The following is a 23,056-nucleotide window of genomic DNA, read 5'->3' on the forward strand; positions in this document are numbered from 1 at the left end:
TTTCAGGTTTTTCAAAATGGTTGCAATTTGAAGTAAAAAGTGGTTTACTTATGTCTTTATAAAATGTTTACAAAGACCCAGTCATCAGACTCTGTGCTATCCACAAAAGCAGAACATACTATTTTGAAAATATAATATCCTTTAATCTCTTGTGGCAGTCTTTTGTCTGACAAATTCATGTGCTTAGTCCCTGATTTAAGCTAAATAATACAATAATAACAGCCCTGAAGTCCCCTCCACCTTAAGGCAGCTGAGAGGAACTTGGTCCTCAGGATGCCTTGACAGTTCTACAGCCCTCTAATGAGCATTAAAGATACTGAGCTGTTTTATTTTGGGGGCCTCCTATCTTATTTTCTAAGTGTGCGTGAAAGTAACTCACATTCAGGTCAGCTGAGTCTCATACAGAAAAGTTACTTTCCCACAAAAGAGTGTGTGCATATGTGTATGCAGAGAGAGTGTTAATGATAGTACATGCAGAGCAATTTTCAATCAGTTTTTGTTGTTTTGCTGTCAAATAATGGTAACAGTTCCACCCCGGTAAATTAGTTTTCTTAACTAGATTGCCTCACTTGGTGGGAACAAGAGAAGAAAAGCTTACTGCAATGAACTTACCACCAGACATGTAAAAGATTATCATATTATCATTTTGTTTTCATATTAGCCATCATTAAACATGGTCAGGTTTGTTTTTGTTTCCTTTCTTTTCATAGAAATACCCATTATTCTGCATTCTAGCATATGCTGGTGCATAAAGGGTAGAAACTTCTTGTGGTTTTATCCTAGGTCATATGTTGATATAAAAACCTGCTGGTCATATGCCATATTATTTTAAGAATAATATTTGAAAAGCCTCAAATAAATTTAGATGAGTTGATGAAATGCTTTCTTTTGTTCTTCCTTTCTTTGTATCCTTCAAGATTCAGGGGAAAGTGGTCCTATCCCCCAATTCCAGGGATGAATCTTAATTGAACTAAGCCAATCATAAAACCTCCATTCCCCTCTCAACAACTAGTTTTAGTAAGGACATTTGCCACAATTTTGATGAATGAAACATGAGGGAAAGTCTGTTGGGGACATCTGAGGAAAGTTTCTTTACTGATATAAACGAAGACACATACGCTGAAATTGTCACATCTGTAATGTGTGGGGCCACAGCAGTCATCCTGTAATAATAAAGAGGACCCAACCCTTCCCCAAAGGGTCATCCTATTCTTTATTCAGTAAATATACTGAATAAAAATAAATACCCAATTTCCTATAGAGCCTGTCTGTGGAAGGTTGATGGATACTCAGATCCAAAGCTCTATCATGACCACCTATGAGAGTAAGGATATGCAGGGGTTATGTAATAAACGGAGTCCTGACCCATGTCTGTTTTACACAGACCTGTAATTGCTTTACAGTTTCTGAAAGTGAAATCCAAATAGGCATGCTCTGTAGCTGATGAAACTATCACACTGGAGTCCCTGATAGCTTGAGTGATCCCAATTCACCAAGTAATAATGCGGGATGAGCCCAATAGAAATCCATTGTAAAACACCAATAGTTTTCCTAGGATTGTACTTGAGCAGGTCTAGAGGGCACAAGTTAACTACACAAATAAGTGTCCCAGACCTTCATGTTACCTATCACTTTTATATCTCTCTCTCTCCATCAGCTCATACCTGTGGCTTCATAGAAAGTTCCCTAATATCACCCATCAGAGAAGGAATAACTCAGCTTAGCTCATGGAATGAGTTTACTTCACATATAAATCCAAGCTATAAACTGTTACTGTGCTGTATCCCCAATAAAGGATAAACTTGATAGACCAATGAGGAAAGTCCCCCAGGGCACAGAGCTTCTGACTGTGTTCCTGATCAGCCACTTTTTTGTAAAGAGAAAATATGCCCCATGGTAAGGACTTACATAGATTCATGGGCAGTGACTCTTTACTTGACTGGTTCATCAGCAATCTGAAGAAGCAAGATGGGAATACCAGGAATAAGTGGATAAGGGGAAATGACATCTGGAGATACCATATATCAAATACCCTTAATAACTGGCCAGAAATAATGAAGAAATGGACTCTTAGAGTTGTAGGTAAGACTTCAGTTAGATCATAACACCTTGCAATGATAGAGACTTTTTGGGATGCATAGCCAATACAGTATCCCCATTAGATAGAATGCATGTGTCCATGAATCAAGGTGAGTAATCAGGAGGGACCCTATTCATCTTACTCCTCTTCAATTTCAACAACCTATTTGGAATTGGTGCTTCCTGTCATCTCAAATTTGGATTTTTTAAAAAATATATTATAGTTGATATACATTGTTATTAGTTTCAGGTGTACAACATAGTGATTCGACAATTCAAATTTGGGCTTTTTAAAGCCATAAGTCTCAGTTTCCAAAGCAATGGACAATGATGCTTCCACCAGAGAATACACTGGGAATCCAGCTTTAACAAACAAACAAACAAAAAAAACAAAAACAAAAAAAAACAAAAAAAACCCGCCATGGGTACAGCCAGTTTGGGACCCTATTCTTGTAGGTTACTAGTCAAAGAAAGGAGTTGGAGTTATCATACCAATAAGAGCAATTGAGCCTGGTCATAATTGGGGGATAGGATTAAGATTGCTGCTATATAACAAGGTCTAGGAGGAATATGTTTGGCACTCAGGTCATACACTGAGGGATCTACCCTACGTAGAGCAGCTTTGTGAGCTCGGAATAGGAAATAACTGTGCCTGACCTGGAGTAGAATTGCAGTGTCAGTCAGGATAGATACAAAACTAGAAATATTTTCCTAAATTTTATGGACTAGGTAAATCTCTCAAAACTCTTGGATGATCCTAGAAAAAGAACATTAGCTTCTAATAACCATGACTGAGATTCTATTTTCTGCTAACACTGAAAAAGGGGGATCAAGTCAGAATTTTTAATTAGGAAAACATCAAAATGTAAGATATTTATTTTTCTAAATATTGTTATGTTATGGAATGTATTCTTACCAGGTATCTATCTAAATACTATATATAGTGTTATTTCCCCTGGTACTAAAACCCACCAGATCCACTAAACAAGTCTTGCTTCAAATTGTTAAAATGCATGTAAAATACTAAAATACTTTTTCTTCCATAGAATTTATTTAAGTATGGAATTCACTCATATATATGTGTGTGTATATATATGTGTGTATATAATAGATACAGTGTAAAATGACATGTTATATTATTTTACAATCAGGTATTCAAGATTAAATTATTTATAATTTTGTTGGCATTAATGATTTCTAACAGGCTGGAAGTAATTGTGTTTTTTATTCATGTGTTCACATGTTTTCAACTATAGCAGATGCTTGGAAAGAGACAGACCTGTGTTTGAAAGATAGCTTAGTTATGATTTTTCTAGCTATGTGACACTGGACAAGTTACTTAAACTCTTCAACCCTCAGATTTCTTTATCAATATTATTTCTTATCAATTAACAATTCCTATCTTACAGGGTTATTATAAATATTTTATGCAAAACATCTAGCATGTTGGTGACACTAGGTGGACGTTATTCTTTTAAAAGAGAAGAAAATTACCCAACACATGCTATTATTTGAATTTTTTAAAATATTGGACCAGAGCCCCTGGATGGCTCAGCTGGTTGAGCATCTGACTCTTGATTTCTGCTCAGGCCATGACCTCAGGATCATGGGCTAGAGCCCTGGATCTGACTCCATGCTAATCATGGAGCCTGTTTAAGATTCTCTCTCTCTCTCTCTCTCTCTCTCTCTCTCTCTCTCTCCCTCTATTCCTCTCTCCTCCTCCCCACACTCCCCCGCTCACTCTCTCTCTCTCTCTCTCAAAAAAAAAAAAAAGGAAATAAAGAAAAATATTTGACCAACTGTTCCCAGAATTATGCCACATGTAAAGCACACAAGTTTATAGTGTTTCTCTGTTCCTTGTCAAGTATAAGCATCTATTGTGAGGCTGCCCCGGTTCCATCTCTAGGTATGCCATGCAGTCATTCTTTGCTGGCTTAGAAAGAATGCAGGTTCCTTCTGCTCCCTCTTGACTTACTACTTGTAGAGAATATCTCTGTGGTCTGTGTGAAGAGTGCCTGATCTCCCTGCTTGTTTCCGGATGTCCCCTCCCCCACATACCCAAGTATTAATTAATAGGCTAAGCTGTAAAAGAAACCCAAAATGACAGTTGCCAAATAAAATATAAATACAATCTCTCTCATGCAAAAGTCAGAAGTGGGCTGTCCAGGAGTGATAAGGGTGTATCTGTTATACCAAATCTTCTTCCACATTGTTCTGCCATGCATGGCCACCATTACCAATATTAACTCATGGTCCCAGATGGCTACTTGGTTTCAGTCATCATGGCTACATTCTGAGTGTCAGGAAGACAGACGAGACAAAGTAAACAGAGGCCAAGGGTACACAAAGATCTACTTTGAAGGTAAATGTGGTATAGGACACTCTGTTTACATTTTTTAGACAAAATGTATCCCCATGTCCACACCTGGTTTGCAAAGAATGCTAGAAAATGAATTTATTTTTCTGGGCAGAAATATCTAAAACTAGAAGTGGAACTATTGCTGTGGAAAAAGAGGAAAAGAAATATTGGGGAGAATTAACAGTATCTGACATGGCCCACCACAAGCCACTTGACTTAGTCCAAAAATATCTAAATCTTCCTTAAGGCTTTGACTTAATGGAACATAAAAATCAGAAAGGTGTGCAGACTGTTTCCACCTTCTGCCCCTCTTCATATCTCCTCTGAGGCACTGAATAGGAGCAGTCTTCCTTCATTAAAAGATAAAGAAGAAAATTCAAGGGAAATGAGGCTTAAATTAGCATCTGAAGTATTAGGGAATTATATATGTCAAGTAGCTGACTTAATAAGTACTCAACAAGTACTCAATAAGAGGTAGTCATCTTAAGTTATTATACTGATTAGTCCGTGGTGTTATACATAGGGACAAGATATTTTCCAAACTCTATATCATGATGAAACATTACCCTTCTCAGTTTTTCCCCAGTGTATTGTTACTATTATTTCATGTTTAACTTCAAAGAGGAAAAACAAATGATTATATAATTCTACTTACAACTCACAAAATTCCCTTTTACAGGCATACTACAGATCATCTTATGAACATCGGAACATAACATTATTTTTTGTTAGTTTTATTTAGATATCAGTATAATCCACACACGTATCAACATTAATGACAACATGATATAGTGAAAAGAACCCTGGATTAGAGATAAAAAATTAATGACAGAAATAAAAGTCATATTCCTTTTAGTTATTTTATTTATTTCTAAAAATTTATTTCTATTTTATTTATTTAGTTAGTTAGTTATTTCTATTTAGTTATTAATTCTCTGACCTTGGGCAAGTTATTTCTTTTTTATTTTCTGCATTTATTTTGTAGCAAAAGTAATATGTGATAAGAAAATTTACAAAAAGTTATATAACTTTTAAAAGTTAATCTCCCCTCACCAACTCTACTCTCATTGCTCAGAGATATTAATATCTTTCATGCATATCTGTCCATGCTCTTCACAATTACACAAATATATATAAACATATAAACAACATGAGTAGAAATTGTGTATCTCTACTGGAAATAAAAGAAAGGGTTGGTTGTATTTGCCTTTGTCACAAATACATTTTAGTCAACCTTTCAGCTACACATGTATCTGAAATATATATATATATATACATATATATATATGTATATATATATATATATATATTTCAATGCATTCTCATTATTCATGGCAGTCACTGTGAGCAATGCATTAGCAAATACTGAATCATTGTTCTAGGTGAAACACAGGGTTAGGTTCCTGAAAGCCTCTAGCCACAAAATTTCCATCAACCAATCAATATATAACCTTGTTTTATGTGTGTTTCTGTTTAAAGTCACCTTATTTAATATATATTGGTGATTAATTAACATTGAACTCACTGACAACAACGTTTTAACTCATGCCTGAAAGAAACCCATGGAACACACATACTTCTTCAATAAGATTCATCTCAACCTTTTTGCACCTGGGAACACTACACGGCACTTCACTACATTTGAGGGCTATTTTAAAGAACAATATCACCGCCATACAGAACAAAAATGCAAAAATCATGGCGCTAAATAGACCACAAAAAGAACACTTGTTTACAGTATGAAAGTTTAGATATGAAGGCAGAACTATCTTTGTATTCAATCTCAGCTAGAAATGTGTGCATTGGACAATTCAAACTTTCTGCCATTCTACACAGGCGTATGTCCACAAATGATTGTGAAAGTGTCATGAGTATTGATCTGAGTATTAGAAATAAATTTTAGGAAGTAGGAGAATTTGCAAATACAGATGGTCTGTAAATACACTATGCCTAGTACAACTTCATTATTTGTGGATTCTATATCTATACGCACACACATGCATATATACACACATATATAGAACTAACTCATATCTTTTTTTCTGAGACAGAGAGAGAATGAGAGAGAAAGAGAGAGAGAGAGAGAGAGAGAGAGAGAGAGACTGAGAGTCTTAAGCAGGTTCCACACCCAGTGTGGAGCCCGACCAGGAGGGCTCCATCTCATGGTCATAAGATCATGACCTGAGCCAGAATCAAGAGTCAGATACTTAACCAACTGAGCCACCCAGGGGCACCTAACTCATATCTTAATAACAATATAATAGTTCATAGTATGAGAGTACCACATTTATTTAAGTGTAGTGGAAGATATGTTTGCACTCTGCCAATAATTCCTTTTGAATATTCAAGTTGATTTGAATTATTTTATCATTATAACCAATGCTGCAACAAATATCCATACATATTTATCCTCAAAACATTCATATTTATAGAAATTTATGGAAGTAAATGAGTAGGTGTATTATTTTATTTGAATATATAGTTCTTCAAAAGCAACTTTCAAAAAAAATTGTAGCAATTGACTCTCCAACTAGAAATACATAAAGGCAGCAGCAATTCATAGAAAAGTTACTAAATCTAGTTTTTCATGCTTCACCTGTAAAAAGCAAAAGTGCATCAATTTTTCAGAATTGTGATAAATATAGAAAACAATGTGTGTGGAAATATCGTATATGGTTAAGTGCTAATTGTTTATTCACTTGAAATTGCACTCTGAAGAGTATTCCATTAATGGGAGCCTAAGTGGCTCAGTTGGTTGAGCGCCAACTTTGGCTTAGGTCATGATCTCTTGGTTCATGAGTTAGAGGACCACATTGGGCTCTATGCTGACAGCTCAGAGCCTGGAGCCTGCTTCGGATTCTGTGTCTCCCTCCCTCTCTGCCCCTCCCCAACTCATGCTCTGTCTCTCTCTGTCCCTCAAAAATAAGCAAACATTAAAAGAAAAAAAAGAGTATCCCATTAAAATGCTTTTTTAAAGGGGCGCCTGGGTAGCTCTGTCAGTTAAGCATCCAACTCTTAATTTTGGCTCAGGTCATGATCTCACGGTTCAGTTCATGGATCAAGCCTGGCTTCAGTCTCTGTGCTGACTGTAAGGAGGGATTCTCTATGCCTTTCCCCTACTCACCTGTGCATGCTCTCTCTCTCTCTCAAATACATAAATAAACTTAAAAAAAAGAAATGAAAATTATTTAAAAAAATGAAATGATTTTTCCAATACTTAACCATTTTTTTTCTGATGGTCTATCAGATTATTTGCATTTATTATTATTATATCCTTCTGGATCTTTTCTGTAAGAGATTAATAACTTTTGCCTTACATATTTTGTGGATTTATTCTACATGTTTTTTACTTAATTTTATGACAGAATAATTTTTTCCTAGACACTATTCCAATAGCCAAATAATGATGAAACATGTAGCTGAATATACCACAATATACTGAAATTCCTCTGCTATTAGACATTTAGATTTTTTCCCATTGTTTTCAATTAAACTTTTGCGGCATAATTTTTAAACAATAACCTGAACTCATTGAAGGAGTACAATTCAATGAATTTCAAAAGTTATACATATTCAGAAAACAATAACCACAATCAAGATACAGAGCATTTCACTTTCATAAAAGAATCGTCTCATACTCATTTTCAGTCAATTCCTTTCTCCATCTCAGGACTCCAGAAAAACAACAATCTGCTTTCTGTTATTGTAAATCAGTTTGCATTTTCTAGAATCTCATATAAATGAAGTTATATAGTGTACATTTTATCTGGGTTTTTCGCTGAGCATAATATTTTTGAGATTCATACATGTTATTGTATGTATCAGTAGCTTTTTTATTGCTAAGTAGTATCCTATTGCTTATATGTGCTATCATTTTAATTACTCATTTTCATGGTGATAGACATATGAGTATATTCCATTTGGGGAATATTTTGAATAAAGCTACTATGAACATTGATGTACATACAATCAGTGTGTGGTCATATGCTTTATTATGGAATTGCAGGATGGTATGATATATATATATTTAACTTTATAAAAAAATCTATCAAATAGTTTTCCCCAGTGCTTGTGCCATTTCCCATTCCCATCAGAAGTGTAAAAGAGTTCCAGGTTTTCCATATCCTAACCAACCCTGCTAGAATTTTTAATTATAGCTCTGTTAATGTGTATACATTGGTGAAGGAGTTCAGAACAGGTCTTCCCAAAATATACCACCTTGGCATGTGGACTATTTTGAGCCGAAAGCAACAAGACCCAACAGACTCAAGGAAAACTTTTACCTGTTCCTTAAGTACCTAAAAGAATTTAGATAGGGGACCTGATCCAAGAAAAGAACTATCAGAGACAGTTCCAGAGACAACTACAAAGAACATGGGCTAGTTATAGTAAACTGTTGAGAGGGAGGAGGAATGGTTCAGCATGTCTTGAAAATCAAATTTCTTCTGTGCCCATTGTCTGCATGACATGGCAAACATTTGTTTACCAAAAATTTGCCATTCCTATCTTCCTGTGAATTCTCTCTCCTCCCTTTGAAGTACCACACGCTTCTTTTTAGCTCAGAATGGCATTTGACCTTCAATTACCTGACTGCCTGTGTCTCATATTGTTAGAGGACTCCTGCACATTTGTAATTAAGTTTCTTTTTCCCCTGTTAATCTGTCCTATGTTAGTTTGATTATTAGACTAGACAAAGAATTAAGAAGAGTATAGGGAAAATTTTCCTCCCCAACAATTTTATTTCATTGTGTTTTAAATGTGCATAATCCTAATAACCAATGAAGCTGTGCATCTTTTCATATGTTTTTTGGCCATTCATATATCCTCTTTTATGAAATGATCATTTCATTAGGTTTTGCCTACTTTTCATTAGGTTGCTTTCTTAGCACTGAGTTTTGAGAATTCTGTACATATTCTTTGCCAAATAAATATATTAGGAATATTTTCTCTCCTTCTGTAATAGTCTCTTTTAGAGACCAATTATTAAAATAAAAGTCCAATTTATCATTATGCCCTTTATGGTTTGTGCTTTTGGTGTTCTACATTGGAAATATGTATTTGCCCTCTTTCTTTTCCCATGGAAATTTTATACTTATAACTTTTACATTTAGGCCTGTGCTCCTATTCAAATTAAATTTTGTGAATGGTATGAGGTAAGGGGTAAGGTTCTTTTCTTTTTTTTTTTTCATAAAGATATCCAAATGTTCCTGAGTTACTTTTTAACAAGAATTCCCTTTCTCTCATTGAATGGCCTCAGGACTCTTCTCAAAAATCAGTTCACTATATACCTGTGTGGATCTGTCTTTCGACTCCCTGTTCTGTTTATCTATATTTATGCTTTCACTTATACCACATTTATTTTATTGTAGCTTTTATAAAAGTCTTGAAATCAGGTATTATGTGTTGTAATATTGTGATTCATAACAAGAAATATATATTTGGTGCTTCTCCCCATTTCTGGCACCATCTCCTAAAATCCTTGGAATTTCCTGAGCCATAAGAATGACAAGAAACATCTTTTGTGACAATGTTTGGTCTATTGTCCTCAGTTCCTGGAATTACTTTAGAGCCATAAAGGTGAAATGAGTGTCTTCATAAGAAGCTCCTTTTAACCACAACTGAGTTTATATTAATGAGGTATCTTTTGGAAAATCCTTCAAGATGGGGGTTGCTGGTTACCAAGGGAGCCAACCTTGTGATTAGACTTTCATTCTTATCCCACCACCACTCTCTGGAAGAAAAAGAGGGCTGGAGATTGAGTTCAATCACCAATAACTAATGGTTTAATCAATTGTGGCTATGTAGTGAAGCCTCCATAAAGACCCAAAAGGATGGAATTCAGAGAACATTTGGAGATTTGGGGAGAATGGTGCACTGCCTTTTTCTCATACCTTGTCCTACTCACCTCTCCTACCTGGCTATTCCTGAGTCATGTCCTTTCATAATAAACCAGTGATCTTGTAAGTAATATATTTTTCTGAGCTCTATGAATCACTCTAGCAAATTAATTGAACCCAGTGGGGAAGCCCTGGAACTTCCAACCTATAACCTATTTGTTCAGAAGCCCAGGTGACAACCTGGACTTGCAATAGACATATAAAGTGGGAGAGTGGGGTGCAGTCTTATAGAACTGAACTCCTAATCTGTAAAATATGATTCTATCTTTGGATGGATAGTGTCAGAATTGAGCTGAACTGTGGGACACCCAGCTAGTGCCCCATAGATTGCCTGGTGGTGTGGGGTAGTCCTCTCTCCTTGCCCCTGCCAAACACACACACACACTGTAACTGCTGACCAGAAACATTTTATTAACCCCCTAACTTTGCCCATCTTTATAAATTGTTTTGTCTATTCCAGGATATTTAATTCCATATAAATTTTAAAATACACCTGTCAAAAATGGCTCGCATTTTAGTCTTTTATTTCTTCTTTTTCAATCTATATGCCTTTTATTTATTTATTTTTGACTTATTAAAATTTCTAGGACCTCCAATAGAGAGGTTGCCATCCTTGCCTAGCTCCCAATCTTAGGGAGAAAATAACTAAGTATGATACTAGCTACAGAATTTCCAGTAGTGTCCTTTATCCAGTTAAGAAAATTCCTTTTGATTCTCAGCTTGCCAAAAGTTTGTATCTTGAATAGATATGATTTTGTCAAATGCTTTTTTAAATGTATTATGCTTTTTATATATTGCTGATTTAAATTTGCAACTATTTTGTAAAAGATGTTTGTATCTATGTTCATGATGGACATTGATTTATAACATTTTTCTTGAAACACCTTTGTCTAGTTTTGATATCGGTGCAATACAGTTCTCATAGAATAAATTAAAATATACTTCCCTATTTTCTGAAATAATTTATGTAAGATTGGTATGATTTCTTTCTAAATTTTTTTTAAGAATCACTAGTAAAATCTGCCCAGCCTGAGATTTTTTTTTAACAGGGAAGTTTTAAATTATGAATAAAATACTTGATACACTACAGATACTAAAAAATTTTAGTTCTTCTCCTGTCAGTTTTGTAATTTTTATCTTCTAAGGAATGTTTCCTGCTCAAATAGTCATCAAATTTGTTAAATAAAGTTTTCAATATCATATATTTGTTGCTCTTTTAAGTTTTGAAGGCCTGTATAAGCATCCTCTCTTTTGTTCTTGATACTAATAATATAAACTCTTTTTATTATGATCAGTCTTTTTAGGAAATGAATGGTGAACTGTAATCTGTGGACAAATCTGTCTCATTATTGTTTTTGTATAACCCACAAGCTAAAAATGGCTTTTACACTTCTAAATTTTGAAAAAAAATCAAAAGTTCAAAACTATTCCATGATACTGCAAAATTATATGAAATTCAAATTTCACTATCAACGAGCAGTTTTCTTGGAATACACCTGTGCATATTCATTTACAAATAGTCTAAACTTGCTTTTATGGGAAGTCAGCAGAGATGACCATTTGTAATGGAGACCTTAATGCCAGTAAACATTAAGGTATTTAACATTTGGCCTGTTATAAAAAAATGTTTGCTTACACCAGTTTAGAATGTTATCAATTTTATTGTTATTTTCAGAGAACCAGATTTTGCTTTGATTGATTTTTCTCTATTACACATCTATTTTCTGTTTTACTAGTTTCTGCAATTATCTTTTTTATCTCTTTCTACATGATCTGGGTTTAATTTTCTCCTCCTTTTCTACCTTTGCAGGGTGGAATAATTGATCATTGACTTTAGATCTTTCTTGTTTCTTAACATAAGCATTTAAAAATATAGACTACACTCTAAGGAGAGATAAGCTGCCATCCATAAATTTGGATATGCTGTATTTTCATTTTTATTCAATTTAAAATATTTCTTAATTATTCAAAGAAAAAGAAGATAAAAGAGAGGAACCTACTCTATCATATATGGGCATATGGCAAAGTTATAGTAATAAAAAAGGAGTGGAATTAACCAATCAATAATAAATTTGACTATCATTCAGTTAGGGACAGATTAGATTAAGTCAATGGCATATTAAAATCTATTGTTGATAATAAATTGCTCTAATATCGGTGGCTTTAAGTAACAAACATTCATTGTCTCACAGTTTCTAAGTGTCAGGAATCCAATTTAGCTGCATCCTTTCAGTCAAGGTCTCTCATAAAGCTACATATAAGGTTCTGGCCAGGGCTACAGTCATCTTAAGACTCCACTGGGGATCAATCTGCTCCCATGCTCATTCATTTGGTCATGGGCAGGCTTCAGATCCACTTCAAGCTCATTATTGTGGCTGTTGACAATGCTCAAGTCCTATTTGCTGTTGGCTAGAGATTTCAGTCCTTTGTTATGTAGCCCTCTCCATAGGGCAGCTCACAACATGGCACCTTGTTGTCCCAGAGTGAGAGAACAGAGAAGGAGAGGGCAAAAAAGAAGTCACAGTCTTTTGTAACCTAACCTTGGAAGTGACATCCCATCACTGGCCATAATCTGTTGATTGGAAGCAAGTCACTCAGTACAACTCACTCTTAATTGAAAGAGATTACTCAAACAGATGAGCACCAAGAAGCAAGGTCATTAGAGGTCATTAGGAAGGCTGCCTACCGAACGAAGATGGTGTTAAAAGACTGGCTTGTTGTATTGAGAAGAGTAAAACTAGATCTCTACCTAACATCACATAAAAAGATGAAATCCATATAAATTAATAATCTACAATTTGAAAGATATTATAACAAAATAGTATAAAATGTAGATTTAGGTATTGGAAAGAATTTTTTAAATAAAAGTTCAAAAACAAACTATAAAGAAAGTGCTTCATTACATCAAAATAAGGGATTCTGTAAGATAAAAGATATGATGAAAAAATTAATTACAAAAAGAACAAATGGAGGAAGATATTTTTAAATTCTAAACTTCAAGCAATTAGTATCTAAAATATCCTGCAAACTTATCTAAATCAACAAAATCAGGGGCACCTGGGTGGCTCAGTCAGTTAAGCATCTGACTTCGGCTCAGGTCATGATCTCATGGTTTGTGGGTTTGAGCCCCGTGTTGGGCTCTGTACAGACAGCTCAGAGCCTGGAACCTGCTTTGGATTCTGTGTCTGCCTCTCTCTCCCCCTCCCCTGCTCACACTCTGTCCCTGTCTCTCAAAAATAAATGTTTAAAAATTTAAAAATAAATACATAAACAAACAAAAATCACAGAATCACTCCAAAAGAACATATGCAAAAAAGATAAGAAGATGCAATTTAAAAGATGAAACCCAAAGGTTGACAACACAGAAAAAAATTTCAAACTCATTACTTATCATTGAAATGCAAATTAAAAGAACAATGAAATAACATTTTAAGTCTCAGCCTTGCAAAAATAAGTACTCTGAATAATGCAGAAAGTGAAAAGGAAGTATGGGTATAGGGACCTTTCACAGTAGAAACAGTAATATCACAACCTGACAGTATTTAGCCAGATTAAGTATATGCATACCTTATCACATCAGCCATTCAATTCCTAGCTCTTTATATCTTAAAGAAAGTCTTATAAAATTCATTAAAGGGGAATTTATAAAAGGAATGTCATTGCAGGACTATTCAATTTAGCAGGTAGGTAGAGGTTATCTGGCATCCATCATTGGGAGAATAAATATAAATATGAAAAATGCACCCTTGTGAAGATTGTGCAACAATAAGATGGAACAGATTTAACATTCACATAGTCACACAGGGGGATCTTGTAAACACAGTACTGAGTGAAAATAATACTAATAAAAAGGAACAGAATGAAATAGCTAACATAATACCTTTTCTAATGCAGTATAATATTTTATTCCATGTATATACCATAATTGATTTGAAAACTAACATTTGTTGAATATTTAAATTGAGCATACCATATACAATCATTTTTGCCACATCACTATTTCTTAATGTTTATTCTGAGAAATGAGATTGGTGAATCAAAGATTAGAAAATTTGAAAGTATCTCTATGTACGCTGTCAAATTTTTCTAGAACTAAAGTTCCAATTTATGTTTCTATCAACTATGCATGATAATACTGTCTCAACTATAAACACTTGGAATTTAATTCTAAAAATATATTTCCTAATATGAAACATAAATATTTTAATATACATTTCTTTGATTTTTAGTACAACTATCTTCCATAACTTGACTGACAACATATTATTTTTCTAATTGAAATTTTTAAAAATGTATTGAGGTAAAACAGATATAAAACAGATATATGATATCTGCATATATTCAATATGTACAGTTTGATGCATTTGGAAATATACAAGCAGCCATGATGCCATCACTACAATCTAGGAATAGACATATCCAACACTTCCAGAGTTTCCTTGTGTCCCTTTGCTTTGTTTGTTTGTTTTTTTAAGATTTTTTTTTTTAGAACAGTTTTAGGTTCATAGCAAAATTGAAAGGAAGATACAGAGATCTCCCATTTACACTCTTTCTCTACACATTAATAGCTTCCTCTACCACCCTTGATTTTTTGTTTGTTTGTTTGGTTTTTTGTGGTAAGAACAATTATCAGGAGATTTACCCTTTAAATTCTGAAGTACACAGTACCATAATGTTAACTATTATACAGCAGATCTCCAGAACTCATTCATCTCTCAAACCAAATTTTTATACCCAATGAACAAATGAACAACTCACTATTTTCCCTACGGGTCATGCTTCAGCTTCTGGCAACCACTATTGTATTCTCTGCTTCTAAGAGTTTTACTATTTAAGATACCTCATATAAGTGAAATCATGCAGTATTGGTCCTTCTGTGAATGACTTATTTCACTGAGCATAATGTCCTCCAGGTTCATCCATGTTGTCACAAATGCTGGGAGTTTCTTCCTTTGTAAAGCTGAATAATATTCAATTCTATGCATATACCATATATTCTTTACTCATTCATCTACCAATGGATACTTGTTTTTTTTCTGTATCTTGGCTATTATGAATAATGCTGTAGTGAACATGAGAGTGCAGATATCTCTTCGAGATCCTGATTTCAATTCTTTTTGATATGTACCTAGAAGTGGGATAGCTGGACCATATGGTAGTTCTACTTTGAGTTTTTGAGGAAACTCCCTACTGTTTTCCATAGCTGCTGAAACATTTTACATTCCCAAAAGTACACAAGGGTTCCAATTTCTTCACATCCTCACCTAGTGTCTTTTTAAAATGTGTAATAGCCATCCTAACAGGTGTGAGGTGATATTTCATTGTAGTCTTGATTTGCATTTTCCTGATAATAATGTCAAGCATCTTTTCGCATACCTGTTGGTCATTTATATATCTTTGGAAAAATGTCTTTTCAAGTCATTTGCCCATTTTTCAATTGGGTTTTTTGGGGGTTTTTTTGCTATCAACTTGGATGAATTTCTTACATACTTAGGAAATCAACTCCTTACCAGATAGACAGTTTGCAAGTTTTCTTCCATTCTGTACATTTTCTTTTCATTCTTTTGATTGTTTCCATATTCGTGCAGAGGGTTTATGATTTGATGTAGTCTCACTTGAGTACTTTTACCTTTGTTGCCTGTGTGTTCTTATTGTTATATTCAAAACATCATTGCCAAGACCAACGTCAAAAAGCTTTTCCTCTACATTTACTTCTAGGAGTTTTATAGTTCAGGTCTGTGTTTAAGTCTTTAATTTTGAGTTGATTTTTGAGTATGGTATAAGGTAGGGATCCGATTCTTTTTTTTTTTTTTTTTTTTTTTTTGCATGTGAATACCCAGTTTTCCCAGCACCATTTGTTGAAGAAACTATACTTTTCCTTTTCCCATTGTGTCTTCCTGCCACCTTTGTTAAAAGATCAGTGGGTTTATTCCTAGGCTCCCTATTCTGTTCAATCAATCCATATGTCTGTCTTTATTCATGTATTGTACTGTTGTGCTTAAAATAGCTTTGCAATATATTTGAAATCAGGAAGTGTGATGCCTCCAGCTTTGTTCTTCTTTCTCATGATCTCTGTGCCTATTCTGGGTCTTTGTGAATTTTAGAATTGTCTTTTCTATTACTGTCAACAATGTCATTGGGTTTTTAAAAAGATAGTATTGAATCTATAAATTGTTTTGGGTAGTATGGACATTTTAACAATATCAAGTCTTCCATTTCATCAACACAAAATATCTTTATGTATGTATGTATGTGTGTGTGTGTATATATATATATATATATATATATATATATATATATATATTTGCTTTCTTTAATATGCTTTCTTTAATTTATTTTGGAAATGTTTATAATTCTCAGTGAACTTCATTACTTCCTTTGTTAAGTTTATTCTACAGTATTTTATTATTTGATGCTATGTAAGTGAGATTGTTTCTTAATTTCCCTGTCAGATGGTTTGTTGTTAATGTATAAAAAAGCAACTGTTTTTTGCATGTTGACTTTGTATTGTATAATTTTGCTGAATCCATTTATTTGTTCTAATAATTTTTTATGTATGGAGTTTTCATATAAGTCATGTCACCTGCAAAAAGATAAGTCTTATTTCTGCCTTTCTGATTTGAATGCATTTTTTTTCTCACCTAGGACTTTTTCTTTCATAGGACTTCCACTACTTATCTTGAATGAAAGTGGTGAGAATTGACATCCTATTCTTATTCCTGATCTTAGAGAAAAATTTTCAATTTTTTACTCTTGAGTATGATGTTAGCTGTGGGCTTATCAAATGTGGTCTTTATTATGTTGAGTTACATTCCTTTTATACCTAGTTTGTTGAGAGTTTTTGTCCGAATGAGTGTGTGAGTATTTTAAATGCTTTTTCTGCATCTAGTGAGATGATCTTGTAATTTTTATTCTTCATTCTATTAATGTGATCTATCACATTTATTGATTTACGTATGTTGAACCATCCTTGCATCCCAGAAATAAATCCCACTTATCATATTGTATGATATTCTTAATGTACTATTGAATTCAGTTTGCTTGTATTTTGGTGAGGATTTTTGCATCCATATTCATCAATGATATTAGCCTATCATTTTCATTTCTTATAGTTTTCTTTGTTTGGCTTTGATATCAGAAATGCAGGACTTACAAAATAAGTTTGGAACTATCACCTCCTATTCAGTTTGGGGGAAGGGTAAATTCTTCGTTTTCATTATTTTTATTTTTTCCTCACACTGCATTATTGCAAAATCTGGAAGGCAGGTGAACCAGTCCCATCCCTCTGCCCATCTGTGGGCAGAATGGAGCTGAAATGAAATCACAAAACATTCAACAGACACGACTGGGCAATATTATAGAACCTCCTTAAACAGTGAACTCCTGATTTGCTGCCCAGAGAGCCCTAGCCCTGAGGTTGGGTGGCATGGGGTGAGGAGGGTCAAGCCTGAATATACTCCACGTTTGAGGACTTCTCAGGCACCCATGGGAGAACTAAAGTCTCTGGAAAGAAGTCGAGATTGAAGAGGTCCTGGGTCCCAGATTCCAGGTTTGGAAGGTTGAGTCTAGAGCCCTGATTTGGGAAGAAGTTTTGGTCTAGGAACCCAGACTATAGGGAAGATGGCTAAATTCTGGAGTCTAAGCTTGCAGTGGGGATTTGAATCATGGAAGCTCCATAAGATCCCAGGTTTGGGGGTCCTGGGTAAATAAGTACCGGTCTGGGTATGTTGGAGCATGGAGGCTGAATCCTGGAGCCCAGAAGGACCCCAACTGGGTCCCAAAGGTGGTTTGGAAAAGGAGCCTTAGTCCTGGAGCCCTGGTTTAAGAGGCTATGGACCCAGGAGTCCTGGTTCAAGGCCTGACGGGCCGCACCCCTGGCACAGCACTTGGTCTCCAGCCCCCCCACAAATTCTTGGCCCACCAGGGAGGTGGCACAGAGGGCACAGGAGATGGAGCTGTGGTGCCAGTGGTGGTCTTAGAAGGGCACGTACTTGCTTCCACCCAGTCCTATGATGCTACATTTGCAGCTGCTGCACTTGGGTGCAAACACTTCTCCAAAACCGGCCACTCAGTAGGGATCATCATCCCTGGAAGCAAACTGCTGCTCTGCCATGTGCATGTGGCTCCCTGTGCAGACCAGGCATTCTTGATGCCAGGGCTGATCACGGTATGTTATGCACCCTATGTCAATGACTGGCTGCAGAGGGTACGGTGAGGAGAAAGCTTGTTCTCCTGGCAGGGCACGCAGTAATGAGCATGCTTGCGAGGCACAGAGGAACAGGAGCCCAGCAGCTGCTCACAAACCACTGCACCAGAAGCAGTGCTCGGGCCCTGTCTGGTCTCTTCTGCATTCCAGCTTCCGGGACCCAGGCATGACGGCGTACCCTGCAGGTGAACTCCCGGGACAAGGCACTGCTGCAGCAGTCAATGCACAGCAGCTCACTGTACTGGCAAGAGAAGCTCTGGCACCCGCAGCAGCCCACCTGGATGTGGCGGTCTTGGTAGAACACCTCCCTTGAGTCGTGCCCCACATGCGGCTGGCACTCAACACAGGCGGCGGCAAAGGTGTTGTCGTAGCAGGGCACACAGTCGGGGCCATCATCCATCCGGATGTATTTGAGGCCTTACAGGGATTCGCTGCATTTTGCACAAAGTCCTAGCTCATGGTGGCTATGAGTGAGCCCCCTAAGCCGGTGGCGGAGCCAGAAACCGCAGTTCCCTTGCGTTTTCTCCATTATGTTTTGTCAATTACGTCTAATTATTGATAGGGAAGGACTTACTATTGCCGTTTTGTTTATTGTATTCTGTCTGTTTTGCAGGGGCTTTGGGGGGAGTGGCTTAGAGGGCAGGGGGCTGACAAGAGTTAGAAAAGAGGTCAGGGAAAAACAAGAGTTAGGAAAAGGCTGAGCAAGAACCCACGCTAGAGTCCCTGCCTTCAAGATTTGTGCTTTAGACTGGAGGTTGACAAACTGGAGTACTAGCCCACCACCAGTTTTTGTGTAGCTCTGGAGTAAGAATGGTTTTTACACTTTTAAAAAGTAGAGGAAAAAATCAAAAGAATAAAATTTCCTAACATGTGAAAATTCTATGAAATTCACATTTCATGGTACATAAGTTTTATTGGAACCAAGGCACACCCATTCATTTACATGTTGTCCATATACTTTCATGCTGAAGTAGCAGAACTGAGTAATTGGAAGGAGACCTTTTGGCCCATAAAGCCTTAAATTTTACGATCTGACCCTTTACAGAAAGTCTGCTGACTCTTTCTGTAGAGCTTTGCTGCTCAAAGTATGATCTACAGACCATGAGCAAGAAGTATCATATGGGAGCTGTTGGAAAGGCAGAATCTCAGGTCCTGCAAAAGAACTGCTGTATCCAAATCTGCATTTTACAATGATTTGTGTCCACATTCAATTGCACGGAGCATTGTTATATTAGTGTCCTGTTTTGGCAGATGGGTCAGTAAGTCTAGCAAGTAGGACATGGGGTGGATTAAGACTAGGAGACAGAGGAGGAAGGGACAGGGTCCACAGACATTTAAGGAATGTCTGTCACTTGGGGGTGCACAGGAAGGCACACATTCTTACCCCAGGCTTCTGAGATTCCTGCATATAAATATATGGATAATAGGAAGTCATATGCAAGTTAACATAAAAGTTTGCATTTCTTATTATTAAAGTATGCTTTGCCAAAGCTGATCAACAGGAAGATAATCAAATTAGCCAATATCCACCTTCCCATCTCCAGCCTCAATGTACGCACACACACAGGAAGAGTTTTCTGACAAGCAAGAATGCCATTTTTACTAGAAATTGGCCAGAAGCACTGCTATGGGGAAGTTTCTTAAGAGGTAGTAACTCAAATATTTTGCTAAAGCATTGTTACAAATGCTAGAATAGTCATGAATAAGATGGTACAGAGTACAGTCCTCCCTCAAAGATACTCTACAAGAAAATTCACCATTTGATGTTCCTTTCCTTTCCTTTCCTTTCCTTCCCTTCCCTTCCTTTTCCCTTCTTTTCCTTTCCCTTCCCTTCCTTTCCTTTCTTTTTCTCTTTCTTTCTTTCTTTCTTTCTTTCTTTCTTTCTCTTATCTTTCTTAACGGGAACTTTTAAGATTTACTCTTTTAGCAACTTTCAAATACATGATACAATACTGTTAACTTTATTCACTATGTTATACATTACATCTGCAGAATTTATTTATCTTATAACTGGAATTTTGTACCTTTTCATTACCTTCCCACATTTTGCCCACTCCCTACCCCATGTTCCTAGTAACCACATCTGTTCTGTTATCTATGAATTCATTTTTTAAGATTCCACATATAAGTAAGACCATATGGAATATATTTATATATTCAATTTATATTCAATTCAACATTTTCTTTACCAATTCATTCACTGCTGAACATTTAGGTTGTTTCCATGTCTTGGTTATTGAGAAAAATACAATGAACATAGGGTGTAGCTTTCTAAGAGATAGTGGTCTCATTTCCTTCAGATATATACTCAGAAGTGAAATTGTTGGGTCGTATGGTGGGTTTATTTTTAATTTTTGAACGATCTCCATACTGTTTTCCACAGCGACTACACCACTTTATATTCCCAACAACAACACACAAGCTTCCCCTTTCTCCACATCCTGACCAACAGTTGTCATCTCTTGACTTTTTAATAATAGCCATTATAATAGACATGAGGTGATGTCTCAATATGGTTTTGATTTGCATTTCCCTGATATTCGTGATTTTGAATACCTTTTCATATTCCTCTTGGTCATTTGCATGTCTTCCTTGGAAAACTGCTCAGTTCCTTTGCCCATTTTTTAAATAAGTTTTTTGGTTTTTCTTCCTTATTGAGTTGTATGAGTTTATATGTATATGTATATACATATATATAAATATATATTAATTAATTATATATTAATATTAACTCCTTATCAGATATATAGGGTGTAAATATTTTCTCCCACTTCTAAAATATCATGATATTAGCTATAAGCTCCACCTATTTCCTTTCCTGTTTAAGGAGAAGATTCTAGATTGTATGCATTTTTCTCTATCTCTCAGAGCTGTGGTGGCTGCTGAGAGCCACCTGCACATTTTCCTCCGGACAATACACTGACTGGCGTTTGGTGCAGTGGCCACTTCTCTCCTTCCCTTCTAAAGGAAACATCTCAGGATTGTGCGCCTTCTTTTAGTCCCACAGAATCATGCTGTTTGATGAAAACGAACTGCTCTCTTTTCTGTAGGGAAGCACACTGAAAGGCCCAAACGGTGGGTGCAGCTTCCACTTCTCTCCCTTCTTTCTGATGGAGATGTCTGGGGATTGTGCACCTTCTCTCAATTCTGCAGCACCACAGGCTGCACCACTGGCTACTGAGCGACCCCCACCTCTTTTCCCTGGGGTCTGTTTGGGCTGGAGTGCCAGGAGGTGGGTGCAAGTTCCACCTTTTTTCATGTCCGAAAAGAGAAATCTCAAAATTGTACACCTTCTCTCAATCCCACAGACCCATGCTGACTGCTGAGAACCACCCATCTTTCTTTGTTCTTAGAAGCCCACAGGCATTCTAACTATGCTGACTGCCTCAGCCGTCTCTATAAGGTTATACAGAAGTAAATTTCTTGGGCAGGATTCCCAAAGTCTAAAAATATTGAATGCATGCTTCACTCACTGCTTGCCCCCCTGGAGAAATCTCAGGCCACTTGGATCTCTCTTGGCACTGAACTGTGCCAACTTCCGGGAGGGGCTGACCCAGGTAAACTGAAACTGCTCTTTTGACCTGTTTCACGGTATTTTTCCTCATTGTGTTTATCTGGGGAACTGTAATTTCTTAACTGGTCTCTGGAGTTCTCAGAAGGTATTTTGGCTCAAATAGTATTGTTTGTGTGTGTTTATGTGGAGGGACAATCGTTCCAATTTCTTATTCTGCCATCTTACTGATGTCATTCTTTAATAGTTTTTAATATATTAAAATCTGATGCACACAGAAAGCACATTTTTGAAAGAATACTTGCAAACACAAGTATACAAATTTTAAAACTTAGAACCACTACTAGGAGAGCAGAAATAAAAGAAAATGGAAAATAGTTATAGCAATAACCCTACAAGTACAAATTTATCTTCCAACTGTAAGGTAGTTGGGTATTGGAGAAAATGAGCAGCCATAAGAGACAAGTAGTGATTTTCTCAGAAGAAAGATTTAATAAAGAAAAGTGTTTGTGAATATAGGTAAGCTTTCTTGTAACATGGAGAATTTCATAGGACACTGGGAGAAACTTGGGGATGATACACAGAGTTAGAAATTGAGTTAAATAAAGACACCACTGAGCATTTGAGAAGTAATACGCATACTAATCAGTTTGTGCAAGAATTCACATTTTGGGTGATGACCCAGGACAAAAAGAAGTTAGGCAAGATGAATTTGGCTTTAGCAGCCTCCTGAAGATAGGAAGCAATCCAAATTTATGGACTTCAGCCTTAGGTTGGAGTAAAAAGACAGATGGGTCTAACGTGGGATAAGATACTTCTTTTCTCTCTTTTTTTTAACTTTTCTTAATATTTATTTTTGAGAGAGAGAGAGAGGAAGAGAGACAGACAGAGTGTGAGTGGGGAAGGCAGAGAGAGAGACACACACAGAATCGAAAGCAGGCTCCAGACTCCAAGCTGTCAGCACAGAGACTGACACGGTGCTCGGACCCATGAACTGTGAGATC

At 36.1% G+C, this 23,056-nt stretch overlaps 1 long non-coding RNA gene and 1 pseudogene across 2 annotated transcripts in view; both read right to left on the reverse strand.

The window, feature by feature from the left end:
* The window catches only part of LOC132683772 (uncharacterized), a 330,738-nt gene that overhangs the window by 208,805 nt on the left and 98,877 nt on the right, over positions 1 to 23,056 (reverse strand). The window lies entirely within an intron of this gene.
* Positions 18,165 to 19,403, reverse strand: LOC132684319 (four and a half LIM domains protein 3 pseudogene; annotated as a pseudogene).

This window comes from Panthera onca, chromosome C2 (genome assembly GCF_046562875.1).
Source record: "Panthera onca isolate mPanOnc1 chromosome C2, mPanOnc1 haplotype 2, whole genome shotgun sequence".
Classification (NCBI taxonomy): domain Eukaryota; kingdom Metazoa; phylum Chordata; class Mammalia; order Carnivora; family Felidae; genus Panthera; species Panthera onca.